The following is a 16,958-nucleotide window of genomic DNA, read 5'->3' on the forward strand; positions in this document are numbered from 1 at the left end:
AAGAGTGTTCCCTTTTCTCCACACCCTCTCCAGCGTTTATTGTTTCTAGATTTTTTGATGATGGCCATTCTGACCGGTGTGAGATGATATCTCATTGGAGTTTTGATTTACATTTCTCTGATGATTAATGATGTTGAGCATTCTTTCATGTGTCTGTTGGCAATCTGTATATCTTCTTTGGAGAAATGTCTATTTAGGCCTTCTGCCCATTTTTGGATTGGGTTGTTTGTTTTTTGTTACTGAGCTGCATGAGCTGCTTGTAAATCTTGGAGATTAATCCTTTGTCAGTTGCTTCATTTGCAAATATTTTCTCCCATTCTGAGGGTTGTCTTTTGGTCTTGTTTACAGTTGCACCCCTTTAATGCATATATTTAATGCAGGACCACCTCTCCCCCACATTCTGAAATCTGATATGTGGCTGGTAAATATCAAATAGTGGCAAATGCTCCGGAGGAAAACAGCCTGGGGGAACGAGCACAGAGAAAGAAGTTGCGGGCATGGGGATTTTAACTAGGGTGGTCTTCTATGAGCAAATAACTCATGGGTTCAGGAAGAGAAGAGAGGCCTCTGGGGGCCCTTGATGTATTTCTGAATTTTGCTGTAACTGCAGGGGACACTTTTCCACAAGGACAGACTCGCCTTGGCTGATCGCATCTCACCTCCAGCAGTAGTTGTGAGTCCTTCTGCTTCTGTCCGGCTTCTCCATCACAGTAGGGGCGCTCAGCCAATAGGAGACGGGGGCTTCCAGATGCTGACGTTCCCAGACCATTCTGGGAGGACTTCTGAATGCTGCTTGGTGGGTGGGGCCTGGCAGAGTGGGTCACTGCCCACAGATGTGGCCCTGATGCTGGTCCCTTGTTTGGACTTTTCCTCCTTTCCTATGTAAGCACGTAACCCTTCCACTCTCTCTCTCCTGTTCCTCCTCTCAGTCTCTGTCTATGGGGAAGGCAGTCAGTCAGCCAGGGGAGCATTCCAGGCAGAGGGAAGAGCAAGTACCATGGAGGCATGTTCTCATGAACCAGGATCATGGAGGCCAGTGCACTGGGAAGGCGTGTGGACAAGGGGAAGAGGAGAGAAGTGCTCAGAGGTAATAGGGCCAAATTGGGTAAAACAGCCCCTTGCATCCCTTTCAGAGGAGCCCAAGGTCTCCAAAAACAAGCTCAGAGTAATTAGCAGCAGAAAACGTTACACAACGTTAAATTGCTAGTAAATCGTGCCACGGAAAGACATAGCATCAGAATATCTGTGTTCAGAGATAAAATGGACCTCTTTACTTAATCCACACACCGGTGTTGAGACAGGCCTGGGACTTGGACCCTTTGCTACAATGCTTGCACCTGGACAAACCTCTCCTCAAGCAACAAAATACGAAGAAAGTGTACTGGACCAAAAACAACTGCATGCATGTGCAGTTGGGGCAAATTCTGGACAAAAGATATAAAGGGACCAAAAAACCCAACTACCACTTTTGAAGAGCCTGGAGCAAAAGCAGGGTATTGCACATGCCCCCTGCACACACCACCTAAGGGGTGGGCAAAACACCTAAGCCACCCCTCCAACCCGACCCCTGGATACACTGCTACCCTCACCCCGTATAAGGAACCAGCTCGCCCCTCCTCAGGGAGCGAGCAAGGGAACCTGTTGTCTGTTCTCGCTCCGCCCTGCTGCAGCAGGGGTCCCAACAAAGTCTTGCCTGAATTTCTTGTCTGGCCTCTAGTCAATTTCTGTTCATTGGGGAAGGCCAAGAACCCTGGTCGGTATCACTGTTATCTCCGCCCGCCATGGTGACTTTGCTTTCTTTTCTTTCTTTTTTTTTTTTTTTCTTTCAGTCTGCTCTGAAATACTTTTCAGGCTTCCTGCCTGTCATCTCTTCTCTCCAAATTATAATCGCCATTTTGTCAATTTCTCCTACCAAAATGCTTTTCCAAATTCCTAGTGTTATTTATCAGACATATTAAGCAATATATACACTTTTTTTTTCTTTTTTTCTCCATTTCCTAAAGTGTGTAGCTCTGGCGGGTTGAGGGGGGGAAGGAATGAGCAAACTTCCCTTTACTTAAGTGTTATAAAGTAGTGAATATACGTTACATGGTGGAACACTGATAAATTTGTTTTATGGGAGCCTTCAAACAGATACATTTATGTTCAAAGAAAGAAGCATAAAGCTAAATTATCATAACAAGGGTTTCTACTTTTGAGTCTCTAAAGTATTTTAGAGAATAAACTCACTAAAATTTTATATACTTATAAAAATACAGTGTATAAAATTATTTAGTAATCATTCATCTTTTCAAAACCTTTTCCAAAGAAATGAGGTAGCATCTGCTACATATTTATGCAAAGTCTTCTAATACCCTTAGTCTTTGAGTGGCTGCCTGGCAAATAAGATGAACCGTTTGCATATAGATTTAAACCTCTGAAAAGAAATTGGTCAGGACAGCTAATAAAGGAGATGTTTGATGAATGTGGAGTAAATGAATGAAAGCGTGATCACTCACAAATCTTGCTATTCAAGTTCAGCTAAGCTCTCAGGCTTGTTCAGCTCTCTGTTAGACCTACCTTGATTATCTTACTATTACTTTCTTCACAAAAGCTACACTTAAATATTTCACCCTATTTTAAGCAGCAAACTCAATCCTATTTCCTTTGCTTCAGCAGATTGTCCTCTCCACTGCTGCAGATTAAGGCCATCTGCATAGAAACTGGCCCTGCGTTCATGAATAGTAGTGCAACTCAGACCTGTCCTTCCTTGCTCTGAAACTGTAAGTAACTGCAACTTTCTGTTTGCTTTGCAACACCTAATCCATAAACTTTTGTATTATGTTAGTGTGTGATATCTTATACTTTGAGTAGGCTGATTAAATTAGTAAATATGTATTTAGTGCCAAATATGTTTCAGGAAGGCTTATTGGTGCCAAATACACAGAAGTGAAAGGAATCAAATCACTTCCTGTCAGAGATTGCGTTCCAAAGGGGACCAGGGAGAAAACCGAGAATTAATGAAGAAAAACACAAGATTATTTGAGATAATAAGAGTGTTAAGAAGAGAGTAAATGAGGTGATTTGAAGAACTGAAGGTAGTAGGGTGTGCATGGGGATTACTAATTTAATAATGCGGTGAGGAAAAGTACATCCGAGGGGCAAATGTTGAGTTCAAAGACTCTTCCGCTTTTTTCTTAGTTTTCTCCATGAAATTTTAGCAGAGACTTGTGTTCATGTGACAACTTCCTAGAATAAAGCTGGGGGAGGAGACCCAGAATCATGAAGAAATATTTGAAGCAAGTGGAGATGGTGAGATGCATATAGAGAATGCGAAGGAAAAGAGAAGGTTTGCATAGCTATCTTTAAATAATCCAAAGAATTGTTTTAGGGATTGCTGCATTTCTTTAATATGTAAAATCAATAGGCAAAGGGTAGAAATGATAGGAAAATGAGTTCATCTAAATCAATATTAGGTGTTTAGTGATAGAGCCAACTCATGATGTGCAAGCAGAGTTGGTACTGCCGGTCAGAGATGCTGCAGGAGAGACTTCTCTCCAGGGCAAGGGCACCCGTCCAGCACTGGGTGGTGCCTATAGTTCTTTGCAAAGCAAATACTAAACATACATATTATGCTACGAGCGAATGAAAGAACTCCTTGTTAAACACAGCAGCATAATATAGTCAAAAGCTGAAAGCAATGCAAAAGGAGTTTTAGAAGAAAAATTCTACACAACTGAATGTAAACTTTGGTTCTGTTCACACAGTGGTGAATTCTTCCTTTTGATTGACAAACACCTGGGCGAACTTTTTTTCTCTCTCTTCTCCTATTTTACATACTTCATTGTATACTGGCTAACAAGTTAATTTACACATTTAAATAGTATCTCAGTATTTGTTTTCCTTAATTTTAGTCCTAATAAGTTTCAATGGCATCATATTTTGTGATGTATATTAAATCCAGAATAGAAGACCCAGTGTAAACTAGCCATTTATCAAGTCCGTCTTCATAAGTTAAATTGAACTCGACCTGTTATATCCTCATTTATTTCTTTTATCCCTAAACCAGGAATTCCTTTAACTTGTGTTACCTGCTCATGTGTGACATCTATCTTGTTGAAGTGGAAAGAATATGGGCTTTATCTTTAAGACTGTGTTGTCCATCTTAGTGAAATGGGAAACATTTAGATCTCAGTTAATCACTAACTCAATGACACTGGGACATTCCTTTAACATATACAGGCTCATAAAATGATAAAATGAGGGCAGTAATTCCTATTTTAAATTGTTGCAAGTTTTACATTAAAAGGAGACATTAAAGGCAGCTGAAATATTAGCACAAAATAGCTGTTCCATAAATAGTTTGTTTCTTTTATCTGGATACAGAGTGGTCATAGAGAAGAAACCTGTTTTCTTATATATTTCATATTTTATTTGGGGGAGATTATTTTACTTCTCAAATTATCAATTATATATATATAATTGATAATTTGAGAAGTAAAATGTATATATGATATATATAGTATCTGATAAGTTAATCAATGTCAAAGAATTTCTAATCTACAAAATGTCATAAAAACTAATGTTTGGAAAAGAGGAAGGGCACAAAAAAAGAATAGATTTTCTTTATAAAAATAAGGTAATTTGATGAGGATTATAATATACATTTCCTTTACTTACTGAGTTACTTGTTCATTCATTTTTCATTTATTGGTTCATTCTTTTAGAAGCATTTGTTGACATTTACTATGGGCCAGTGTTTACACATATACTCTATGCATAATGAAATATTTTGATATCATACCACCAATATAAATACTATATGCTTTTGTTGATGGACCAGCATTTAAATTACCATTACTTTTAACTGTCATATTTTTTATGGCATATTTTTGGAAAAGCTCCAATAATGGAATTTAAATAGACTATCATAATTTCTTATATTATTAAAAGGACTCAATTTGATGTTTATTCTTAGAGTGTTGTCTTTTGGAACATAATTCTGAATGAGGTATGATTGAAAGAAGGCTTTAAAAGTATGTATGAAAGACATGAAAGACCAAATACATTTTTAATGTCGCTTCTTAAAACCAGGTACTGCTTTACTTATGGAAAGCAGAGATGTATCAGTAAAAGTTTAAAATGATAAGATGGATAAGTAAACCACTGAGATGATTTATACAGAAAACTACTTTTGAGTTTATTTTAAAACATTTTGTATAAACTAGATCTTTATTGATAGTTTACTTATGGTGTAAATGAGTTACACAGGCTTTTTCCACCACTTTTTATAAATGAATAGTTATTACTACTAAAATGAGCTTGTTCAGAATGCATTACTTAATTCTCAGATTTTCACAAGTCACACAATTCAAAGGCAACCACAGTACTTCTTTACATTATTTTGCCAAACTATGGAAGAAACTGTTTTCGATGTTTGATAATAGGATTAATGGATTTTTCAAATTACGCCCCAATAAAAGTCTGCTGCTATTTGCCACTAAGAAGGAAGAGGAGGTAATACTGAAAATGGCTGGTATGAAACTGCAATGAGAAATTGAAATTCAATCACACATTAAATACCGTGGCATCAGCATGCTTTACATTGAAGCTAAGAATTTAAAGGCAAAACAAATTACTGACATTTTAAAGAACAAATGGACTAAAATGTGACTTTAAAAAGGAAGTTTTTCTACCATAAATTCCCTGGTAACGGTAGTTCCATAATTTCAAATATTCCTCCAATATCTCAGACTGTTTCATTATCATGAACTACATACCCTAAAACAATGTCAAATATATAATGTTGAGTAGATATGCCATCACCTTTATAAATATACACACACACATACGTACATATTTACATAGGTGATGGTATATCTACTCAACATTATTAATTTCTCAGTAATCTTGCAACTGATAATGAATAGCAAGAGTGACATCAGTGAAAATGGTGTAGCTGTAGTTCCAAAGGTCCATCCTTCTACAAGAATTTTGAAAAATCAAGCAAAAACTATCAGAATCAACTTGTTTGGAAAACAGTCAAAGCTATACAGGAACCCAGGAAAACAGTGGATCAAGAAAAAGACAACTCAAAGATGGTAGAAAAGCTCTGTGATATTTTTACCTGGGCTTGTTCCCCCTCTAACTGGGCTCAGCAGTTGTCTGGAAGACAGCAGCCCACGTTTCCTCTGTGGAACCTGGATTCCTGGGTCTCGGGGAACAGCCCAGACCTTCCTCTCAAAGAATATGTTTCCCTCATGTTCTAACCTGTCTGGGTGCTACCTAGGCCCTGACACAAGGAGCTTGCCATTTTTTTTGCAGAATTTGGAAATCAACCAGAGCAGAAATGCAGCAGACATTCCCCAAAACTGTTGTAAGGTAAAGGAACAACCCACTGCTGCCTAAGGTGAAGATTTCAGGTGAAGGAAGCAATAAAGCACCAAGTCTGGGAGGAAAAGCTGGCAGAGAGCATCTTTGGGAAAGGAAGGCCTTCAAAACACCTGTAACTGGGGACTTCCCTGGTAGTCCAGTTGTTAAGACTCCGTGCTTCCAATGCAGGGGACACAGGTTTGATCCCTGACTGGGGAAATAAGATCCCACATGCGGTGCGGTGGAGGAGGCGGAGGGGGACAAAACCAAAAAACACCTGTATCCGGGCAACTGAGGAAGCCACGTGCATAGCGAGTGCAGAATCCAGGCTCAGAGACAACCCGAGAAGACCCTATGCTCACCTCTGGCTCATCTCCAGGCTCAGGGCAAGAGGAAGTGAGGCCTGAGGCGGAGTCCTCAGCTGCCTGATTGCCCTTGAAGGCGAGCCCAGCTCGGAGCTCCCCTCCGAGGACTAGGGGGCTGGTATTTTCTTTCTCTCTTTTTTGTTTCCTCTTCTTCTTCTTTCCCTCCCTCCTTTCTTTCTTTCCTCCTTTCCTGTCTCTCTCTCTCTCTCTCTTCCTTTCTTTCCCTTTCTCTTTCTTTTTTCTCCCTTCCTTCCTCCCTCCCTCCCTCTTTCTTTTTCTTTCTTTCTTTCTTGTTTGACTTTAGCTTTTAAGTAAGTAAAACAAATCAATTATATGTTTTGTAATAATTCATTTCATGTGGCTGATACTATTTTATTCCTGAATATTGCAATGTTCCCTAGAAGTAGATGAAGAGAAAATCATATATATGAACATGAAAATACATGAGAAAATGAAAAAATGAGAAAGAAGGAACACTGACTATGATTGTGGAGGAGTAGCTCAGCAAATAGAAGGGGAAATAAAATAAAAGCAAAACATGAGTACTCAGCAATAGAATCATTCCCCCCCAGGCCTACAACCCAGGGTTGTAGGTTTGTAGTAACATGTGTGAATCTTGGAAAACTACAGCACTACAATCAGTGTATTACCAGACCGGAAACTTTTCTCCTGCAAAAATTCAGTGATATTTCCTTCACTATGACATTCCGTGGGAGAAGGAAGGAATTAACACCATTTTTGCTTCTTTAAGTAGTCATATAAAGTTTTACTTTGCCTATAGAATTTTGCAAATGCTTTTAAACTAATCATTACTTTTAATTAAACTAAATTTTATTCTCAATTATTATTATTAATTATTAATTACTAGGCATAACAGGCATAAATGGCATTTAATTGTATTGAAATTTAAAAAAAGATATGCCAAGCATATACCAGTGCTCTAATGGCCAGAAATGGATGATATTGAATGCAATTTTTGCCAAATACTTTCATTAAATAAAATTTTAGCACTTGATGGAGGATTTTTATTAAGTATGCAAAAATTTGACAAACCAACCAAGTAAACATTGAATTTTATTTCCTTGCGTGATATTAAGGAAAATCAAAATTATCAAATACACTGAGGTGTGTAAAATAAATAATTTTTCTTGGTAATGTGACTTTAGAAATTTTAAAATCAAAATAAATTAATTTATCTTGGGCTAAAATGGTAAAGAACTTAAAATACTTTTTTCAAATAATAATTTAGAGTTAACCATACTGGAAAAAAAGAAATACCTGTTAATTTACTAAGTCTTTTTTAGTGTGTGCACAATTCTTATGACAATATAACCAGGAAATTGTTGGGAACCATTAGTTTCTGCATGTTTGAGTAAGAGGAGATCCTGCCCAGGAAATGAAAGCCTGCAATTTTCATAACTTGTAAAATCAACAATATTTTTCATCTGAGGTCATGACGGGTCAATCTTTGGTGAGTGAAAAGAACATGCCAAGGTCAGTGAAAATTCCCACAGGAGAATATTGATGGAGATTAATTTTAGAGGAAGATAAATGGGCTAAAACAGAAAAGAATTGACCATAGACGATTAGGGTTTATGGTTTAGAAATATTCATTTTAGCTGAAGGGTGCTTTTACCATGATCCCTTATTCAACCTGACTAATTTAATTATTATCAGGTGTTAATAGTTCAGCAATTATGCTTGGATTTATTTAACCATAATATTAATTATGGAACCCGACTATTAATAAATAGCAATAAAATAAACAAGAAACATCAGGACCAAATTGGATCTTACAATGAAATATCACTATTGCATACCATTGGCAATTAATAATAATTAAGACTATATAATAGCATGACAGTGATTGGACTATGATATTATATTATTATTTTTTAATTTATGTTTTACTTGGCGCCAGCTGGGTTGGAAGACTTGCGGCAGATTACTTTGTCTCAGATCATTGATCTTGGTCAAGAGGGTTGTAACACAAAGGGAGCAGGCTGAGTTTACTGTCTAGGAACCTGGAGCAGGGCAGGGTCTGAGAGATGACATAAATAAGAGTCTAGAAACACTGCCCCTAAAGATGGTAAGCCAGTGCTTGACACCCATGACCCTCAGCTCACTGTAGGACTCTAGAATCATTGCAATGTGCAAAATCCAGATATCCACATAACACTGCATTCAGATAAAATAAATAGTACTATATATTCCATCGTTCAACAGATGTTTATTGAGTTCCTACTATGTTCTAGCCATTGTTCTAGGTGTGGTGTTACAGGATGGGCATAAGCATGTTGTGGGTCCCTGATACATCTGGAAAGGCATGAAGACAGTTCACACTCACACACACACACACACACACACACACACACACACACACATTTATTATTGCCAGATGCAGATCAGAGTTTATTTTCCCATCAAGTCACATCACGGAGGTGGTGAGTTAGATGGGCATATGGCTGTTGACCACTTCCTTTCTTCCTCTTTGCTAATCTACCCTTTTCTCCTCACCACAAAGGTGACCGTTATTCTTGACTCTGTTATGTGATGCTGCAGGCAGGTCCTCACACACCGTGGTTCCTTGAGGCTTTTGTGTTTACAAGAAGAAACTCGGTTCTCAGAATTCTGAATGGAGCTTCTGTAATACAAACGCATCCTTCTCTTGCCAGTAATGATAGGTTTTCATGGCAAAACATCAGTGAATTATTATTGAAAACAACAACAGTAGCAACAACAACAAAAAACTCTTCACATGAGGGTGAAGACAAAAAAGAACACAGGTGATGGTGGCATGGGTATTTGTATATGTCCAAACTCATCAAATTGTACACATTGAATGTGTGAAGTTCTCTGTATACCAATAAAGTTGTTTAAATAAATTAACTTAAAAAAAGAGAACACAGGGAAAATAAAGGTCATGTTTTGCAAATATATGTAGATGCTATTTTAATGTCAAAATATTTTAAGGGTTAATAATTTATTCATTTAGCAAATGCTTATTGAGTTTCTTTTATGTGCCAGCCTCTCTAATATTTTCTGGCTATTTTCTCAGTGAACAGCAAAACTACAACAATCATGTGAGATTCATGGGCTTTTTTCTGTCATCTAAAATTCATGTTCTTATGACATAATAGTATAGTAGGATCAGGATATACCTACTGGATGTTTATCACAGTGGGGTTTGTAAGAATGAAAAATAGGAAACTAGCCCAAATATTCAATAATAAAAGATATGACTAAATTCAATATGGGATACAATGACACACGTTGGGGCTATCAAAATTATAAAGTAGATATATAATTATTGAAGTGGGAAAAAAGCCCTGTAACACTAAGAAAAATGAAATTGCATTGATAACGTTGTGTATTACCACTTTTCATTAAAAAAATGAATTTCTATTTAAAGAATATTTTCTTCATTATATACTGCAGGAATTTTCATTTTTCAGGTGTGATTCTATTTTCTAAGAACCCTTTCATGGTACCCCGTGTCTTCCCCTGCCTTGCCCATTGCATAGCAACACTAAGGGACTATTATTGTGAATGTGATTGTTTTTATTAAACAGAATGTTTTAATAAACAGTGTCTAAGTGAAAAAATGTGTAATTTAGATGAATGACAGCTGGAAATTTCTCACGACTCAGTTACACATTCACAAATTAACAGTGTCAAGTGGTGTTTTCTTCCAGCTTTCCGTCCTCACTCTTTGGTCACTTTATTCTTTTATTTTATACTTTTAGATAAATTTTTATTTTTTAAATAATTTATCTGATTCTTCTGTGTTGTCCCAAGTTTCCCAAACAAACAGGAGTTGGAGAACTACTGATTTCTCAAACTCCTGTTTAAAACTATGTGTTTTTTGTTTTTCAGTAAACACTAAAGTTTCTAACTTAGCCGAACGCTCCTTGGCCCGCCCAACAGAAACTGGTTTATTTAGTCCTTACTCCTTCTGGCGTGATGGTCTCATCCCGGGTTCCAACACCTCCTTCTCTCCCCATCAGTTTTCTCCAATCATTTAAGAATGTTTTTCCTGCTAGTCTTGATCCTCATAACCGGGGTTTTCCTTTTTCTTCCAAATCTATTGTTTCTTTAAAATTACCCTAAAAGCTATTTTATGTCCAGTGATCCCAAAGGCACCAGTGGGCAGCTTACTCTCCAGGATCTATAGCACTTCCGAGCCTAATTCAACCAACACACAGAGATTAAAAGAAGGCCTGGCATCCTGCTCTTATGAATCACCTTTGCTTCCATTGGCTTCTCATCCCAGCTGGTTAAACTAATTTTCTGAGGGACATGCAATAATTTGAGGAGGGAAGTTTGTACAAGTCGACTCTTCGTGAAGGCGGGTTCTGCATCCGCAGTTTCAACCAACCAGTTCCGTCCTGATTGGTTGAATACAGGGATGTGGAACCCGCAGGTGCAGAGGGTACTAAGTTATTTTCTATAAGGGACTTGAGCATCTGAGGATTTTGATATCCATGGGGGTCCTGGAACCAGGAAGACTGACTGTACTAAGTATTACCAAATACCTACTACTATGCATCTTTCTGTACAACCTTAAATACCAATCATGGGAAGAAGTAAAATTGGATAGGCAATGGTGCTAATGGCACTAATATCTGATGCTATTGTACATAGGAGGAAAGAATGGGATGGAAAACGGGTAATATGTGAACATTTCTGCAAAAATTGGTCTTGCGTCTCTCAAGTTTCAACAGAAAACATTACCACCATTAACACTGACAGTCATCAGCAGCTTTACACCTTGATTTCAGTGTGAACTTGCAAATTCACAGCTGCCAGATTAGTCATCATAGACTCTAAAGAATCTTGCCATTACAGTTTTGTAGTTCTTTTCTTAGGGTGAGATATTTTGAAAATGGTTGCAATGAAATAAAATAAATAGCATTCGTATAAAAATTATCTATATGGCCCAAGAGCAAACTGTTCTCTGGATCTTAGCCTACATATCCTGCCTTTTGTTGTAATGGTGAATTTTAGGTTATGATGCTCTAACTGAATCTTGCAAGTTATAACAGGTATCCAGTTATTCCTAATTGTTTCCTAAATGTTTCACTGAGTTTCTATTAAAGACACTAGTTAGGAAAAGAATTTAGAAGATATGGTAGGGGTTAGGTTCCTGATATAATCCATCATATAGTGAAGGATTTTTCAGATGATAGAGTGATTACCATTGTTGCCAGGTACCATGGTCCAGTGGAAAGGGCACTACCTGGGATTCTTCAACAAAAAAGCACATTTTGATTCAGCACCTAATTACAGGTGGCAATATGCAGCAAGGTGAAAACTCAATCTTGGGTTTCACCTCTATACAAAACCATGACCTTGTGTGAGCTATTTAAACTTTCTGTACTCCAGTTTGCTAACTGATAAAATGAAGAAGACACTATTTGAAATATCTTACCTAATTTATGCTCCTGGTAATAAATAACTTGATATATGTGAAAGAGATAAAAATTAATCTTATAAAAGTTTACCTATTATACTTATCTTATTTGTAGTTATTTGTAATTAAATAACATATGAGGAATGTCATTTTGTGTGATTATTTCTAAATAACTTACAAATTTCTTTTTTCAACTTTGAGGAAATTTTGTTTTCACATAGATATCACAAAGACAGATTCCAAATTCATTTCTGAAAGACCATGTTTTACAGTTGTGACATTAAAGTAGAAAAAAAATTGAGGACATTTTAGGGTTTATTAACTTTTGAGGTTATGATAGCTACGATTCAAAAAGTTTTAAACAGTTTGAATCAGGTGAATTTACTTTGTACAGTAACCTCAAAACTCAAGTGAAAATTGATAGGAACTACAATTAACCCATTGCAAAGTGGTTCAAATGATTCCAATTTTTGTACAGAAAATATAAAGTAAAATTATTTTTCATTTGATGGCAAAAAACTATGGTCTTTATGACCATAGTTTTGAGTTTTAAGCTAACAGTAGCCAAAAGAGAAAGGTAAGAGGGTACAATTCTTTAAAATAATGGGAAAAGCTACGGCTTTACATTAGATTTTATCTTAGAAATACTTTAGTCAAAGTTCACTTTGAAGGTAATGGAGGATAAACTAATTTCCCATCGAGACTGACCATGTGAAATCATAACATATGAAAGTCACAATTTTAAATCTACTGAAGCACAACCATGGAGTGTAATTTCAAATCTAAATCCTTGCAGAGATTAGGAAAGAGAGAGAGTGAGCACGAGTAGGATGTTACCTCTCCAAATAGGATAGGAGGTGAGAGAATATCACCCTACTTGACATTGAAATGATACTCTTTTATATTGATTTTCAGCCCCATGATTTTGGTAAATGTTCTCAAAAACTACTGAAAGGCAAAAGCTCAATAGAAGTTAAGCTGTAGCTCTTAGCTTCACCTTGAAATAACAGAACATGTTCACTTTGCTTTTTACAGGGCATTTTCATTTCTAAAATGAGCACCCCTTCAAGGCTGGAACCAAATCTTTTCCATTTTTGAGTTTGCCACAGTGCCAATAAGAATGTTTAGCAAAAAATAGGTCCCAATAATTAAAATTGAATCAAATTTCCTATTCATTCAGATTAAATTAATTCAGTTCAATTTTATGTTTCAGAACTATGGAGCATAACCGCTTCCGTATCCACTACTTAAGTTCTAAGAGAAAACTAAGAGTTTTTGAAAACAAATGCATAATTATTTGCTTCTCTTAAAAGTATTACTTCAGAGATTGGAAAAGTGACTACAAATGTATCATTAACAAATATATGCAAGCTTATTCATATTCCTGTACTTAGTCATTTTTGACATATGGAATAGTTTGTTTCACCGACATAGTTTGTTGAATTGGTTCCAGTAACAGTAACAACAAGAATAGGATTCATTGGTGATATGTAAGAACTGCACAAAGCTTTGACGTAGAGTATCTCATTTAACGTTTACTTTCACACTGTGAGGAAAGAACCAATGCCACCGTTTTGGTACAGGACTAGGAGAGTGAGATAGGCTCATTCAGTTTTGCAAACTGAAGGAAATGGCCAACTGCACCTGTTTTTAGCTAATTTACTATTAAACAAGCAAATGGTAGTGCCAAATATAAATCCAATGTTAAAAATATACTGGTAGGTAGACAGGACTCCATGATGTCTCACTACCCTCCCAGAGGCCTGTCCCAAGTTAAGTGGACAAGGCAGTCTATACAGAACGATGATCTTCCAGGACCTTCCAGGATCCTGAACCTCTAGGGTGCTGGAGAGGCCTCATCCACGCTCAAGGATCTACCCTATTATCATATAAGAACATCCTTGTCGGGTTAGAGTTTCGTTCTTCTCTTTTCAATTTTTTGCTACCTCATTGAATCTACAGCAGTCTTGGCCTTGTCCCACCACAAAGAAATTGAGAAACTTGTTAAATAATTTGGGACCAGCCGACATTTGAGGGAGGATTGGAATCGGTATCTCCTAATCGGTCTAGCTCCTAATGCCTCAATTCTGCCTGTATGATTCCAAATGTCTGTCTTTTCCCTTGTTTTATGCATTGATTTAAAGTTCCAATTAAAAAGAGAAAACAATTCCATGACAACAAATGTTAACAAAATTAATACAAATATAATCTTCTTTATTATACAAAATATAAGATATAAAATACATTAGAAATATCTACATACATTAATCAAGTCTTTAATCTTAACAGTGTTGCCATGTTAGGAATTGTTAGTTTTGTTTTCCCATTGAAAATTGTACATTACTGTAGTCAGAACTGGATGTTATTCTTTAGAGGAAAGGAAAAATCTCACAGAGGACTAAAGCTAAAATACATTGTGAAATGCATTAAACTTTCCATAATTAGCCTTTATGTTTAAACTTATTTTCTTTTTTAAAAAATATTTATTTATTTTATTCATTTATTTATTTAGCTTCACCAGGTCTTAGCTGTAGCATGCAGGATCTTTAGTTGTGGCATGAGGGATCTAGTTCCCTGACCAGGGATAGAACCCAGGCCCCCTGCATTGGGAGCATGGAGTCTTAACCACTGGACCACCAGGGAAGTCCCTAAACTTATTTTCTTATCAGATCTTTTTTCATATTCCCTCAGTACTATTGTCACATGCCCCATCTCTCTTTTCCTGCTTCTGTATTTTTTTTTAATTTTTAAATTTGTGTATTTTTATAATTTTTATTTATTTATTTATTTTTCATCGAGGTATAGTTGATGTAAAATATTATGTAAGTTTCAGATGTACAACGTAGTGATTTACAATTTTTAAAGGTTATATTTCATTTATAGTTACTGTAAAATATTGGCTATATTCCCTGTGTTATACAGTAAATCCTTGTAGCTTATTTATATTATACATAGTGATTTGTACCTCCTAATTCCCCACCCTTATTTTTCCCCTCCCCCCTTCCTTTCCCCAGTGGTGACCACTAGTTTGTTCTCTATATCCGTGAGTCTACTTTTTTTTTTAGTATATTCACTGGTTTGCTGTACTTTTTAGATTACACGTATAGGTGATATACAGTATTTGTCTTTCTCTGAGTTATTTCACTTAGCATAATACCCTCCAAGTCCATCCCTGCTTCTGTTTTTTGAGTACCACTATACATATTGAATATATTAAGTTTGTAAACTAAAGAGCAGATATTTACAATTATTTTTATCTTTTATATTCTTTTACAAGGTGAAATTTTTTTTTTTAATTCTACTCAAGAACTGCAGCTTTTTAAAATTTATTTATTTATTTATTTATTTATTTATTTATTTATTTATTTATGGCTGTGTTGGGTCTTCGTTTCTGTGCGAGGGCTTCCTCTAGTTGCGGCAAGCGGGGGCCACTCTTCATCGCGGTGCGCGGGCCTCTCACTATCGCGGCCTCTCTTGTTGCGGAGCACAGGCTCCAGACGCGCAGGCTCAGTAATTGTGGCTCACGGGCCTAGTTGCTCCGCGGCATGTGGAATCTTCCCAGACCAGGGCTCGAACCCGTGTCCCCTGCATTGGCAGGCAGACTCTCAACCACTGCGCCACCGGGGAAGCCCAAGGTGAATTTTTATAAAGAGAAATTATTAGAATATTTGAAGATGTACACATTCAAGAATCTCAGAGTTGCTATAATTTTATAACTTCATACAGAAATAAAACAAGGAAGAAAATAATAACTCAATATTGTAAGATACAAGCAAATAACATTTGACAGAGATGTAAATATACACAAGTGTAGAGACGTAAGTATCTGGAAATGTGAACTTCATAGAGGCTTAAATATACTGTAGATGAAATAGCTTAATATCACTTATTGAGTTCCTTTTATATGTAAAACACTAAGGCTGATACCAAGCTGTTTCTTTTTGAAGATATTCTGGTTTGTTTATGGAAGATAAAATCTTCAGAAATACCATGAGACCAATCAAAAAACAAAACAGCTGACATATGAGATTTGATAGAGTCTTGATCACTGGAATCCAAAGGCAAGTTTATGCCTGTCTGAATAACATTCCAGACACATTGGTCAATGCATGTAATTGTCTACTTGGCAAGCTCAGGATGAAATATGGAAGTATTTGAAGATTAGCATTAAAGTTCGCCTTCTAATACATACTTCTTTCAAAATGATGTTCAAAAGTCATCTCATGCAGGGTGCTTCCCTGACAGTTTTAGCTGCGAGAATCATTTTTCCCTCTTCAAATGCTGCTGTTGAGAAATGTATTTTCTTTCCAAATTTACATGAAATCTTCATAAAAATAAGAAATAAAAGCAGCAAGTGAATCAGTGCTGATAAGAAAAAAAACCAACCACCATGAAATGATTTCTTGTTTTGAGACTTTCTATTGGGGCTCTTTTCTGGTAAAATAGGCATGTATATCCATTCATGCATATACAAAAATATATGCAAACTTGACTGACTTCTTCCATTCTTACTATAAGCACTGGAGTGGTATGCATGGGTAGGAGAATGTGTCCACATAGCATCGTATTGGCTGGAGGTTTATTTGTATCATGTGGAAGAGAAACTTGAACTTCACTTTGATCAATCCTGATAAACATATAAACTGCATGTAAATGTGGCTTCACATCCGTGGAAAACAAAACATGAGGGTTTTCCTGATGAGTAGCAGCTGACATCTCTCACCCACTCAGGGCTTATCCCTGATGTGGGGCCAGGTTCACAGAGGTGATGAACACAATTCAAGCCATTCTGGAAAAGGACTTTAAAGAGAAAGCATTTGTTTGATGCA

Source organism: Eschrichtius robustus, chromosome 18 (genome assembly GCF_028021215.1).
Source record: "Eschrichtius robustus isolate mEscRob2 chromosome 18, mEscRob2.pri, whole genome shotgun sequence".
Lineage (NCBI taxonomy): Eukaryota > Metazoa > Chordata > Mammalia > Artiodactyla > Eschrichtiidae > Eschrichtius > Eschrichtius robustus.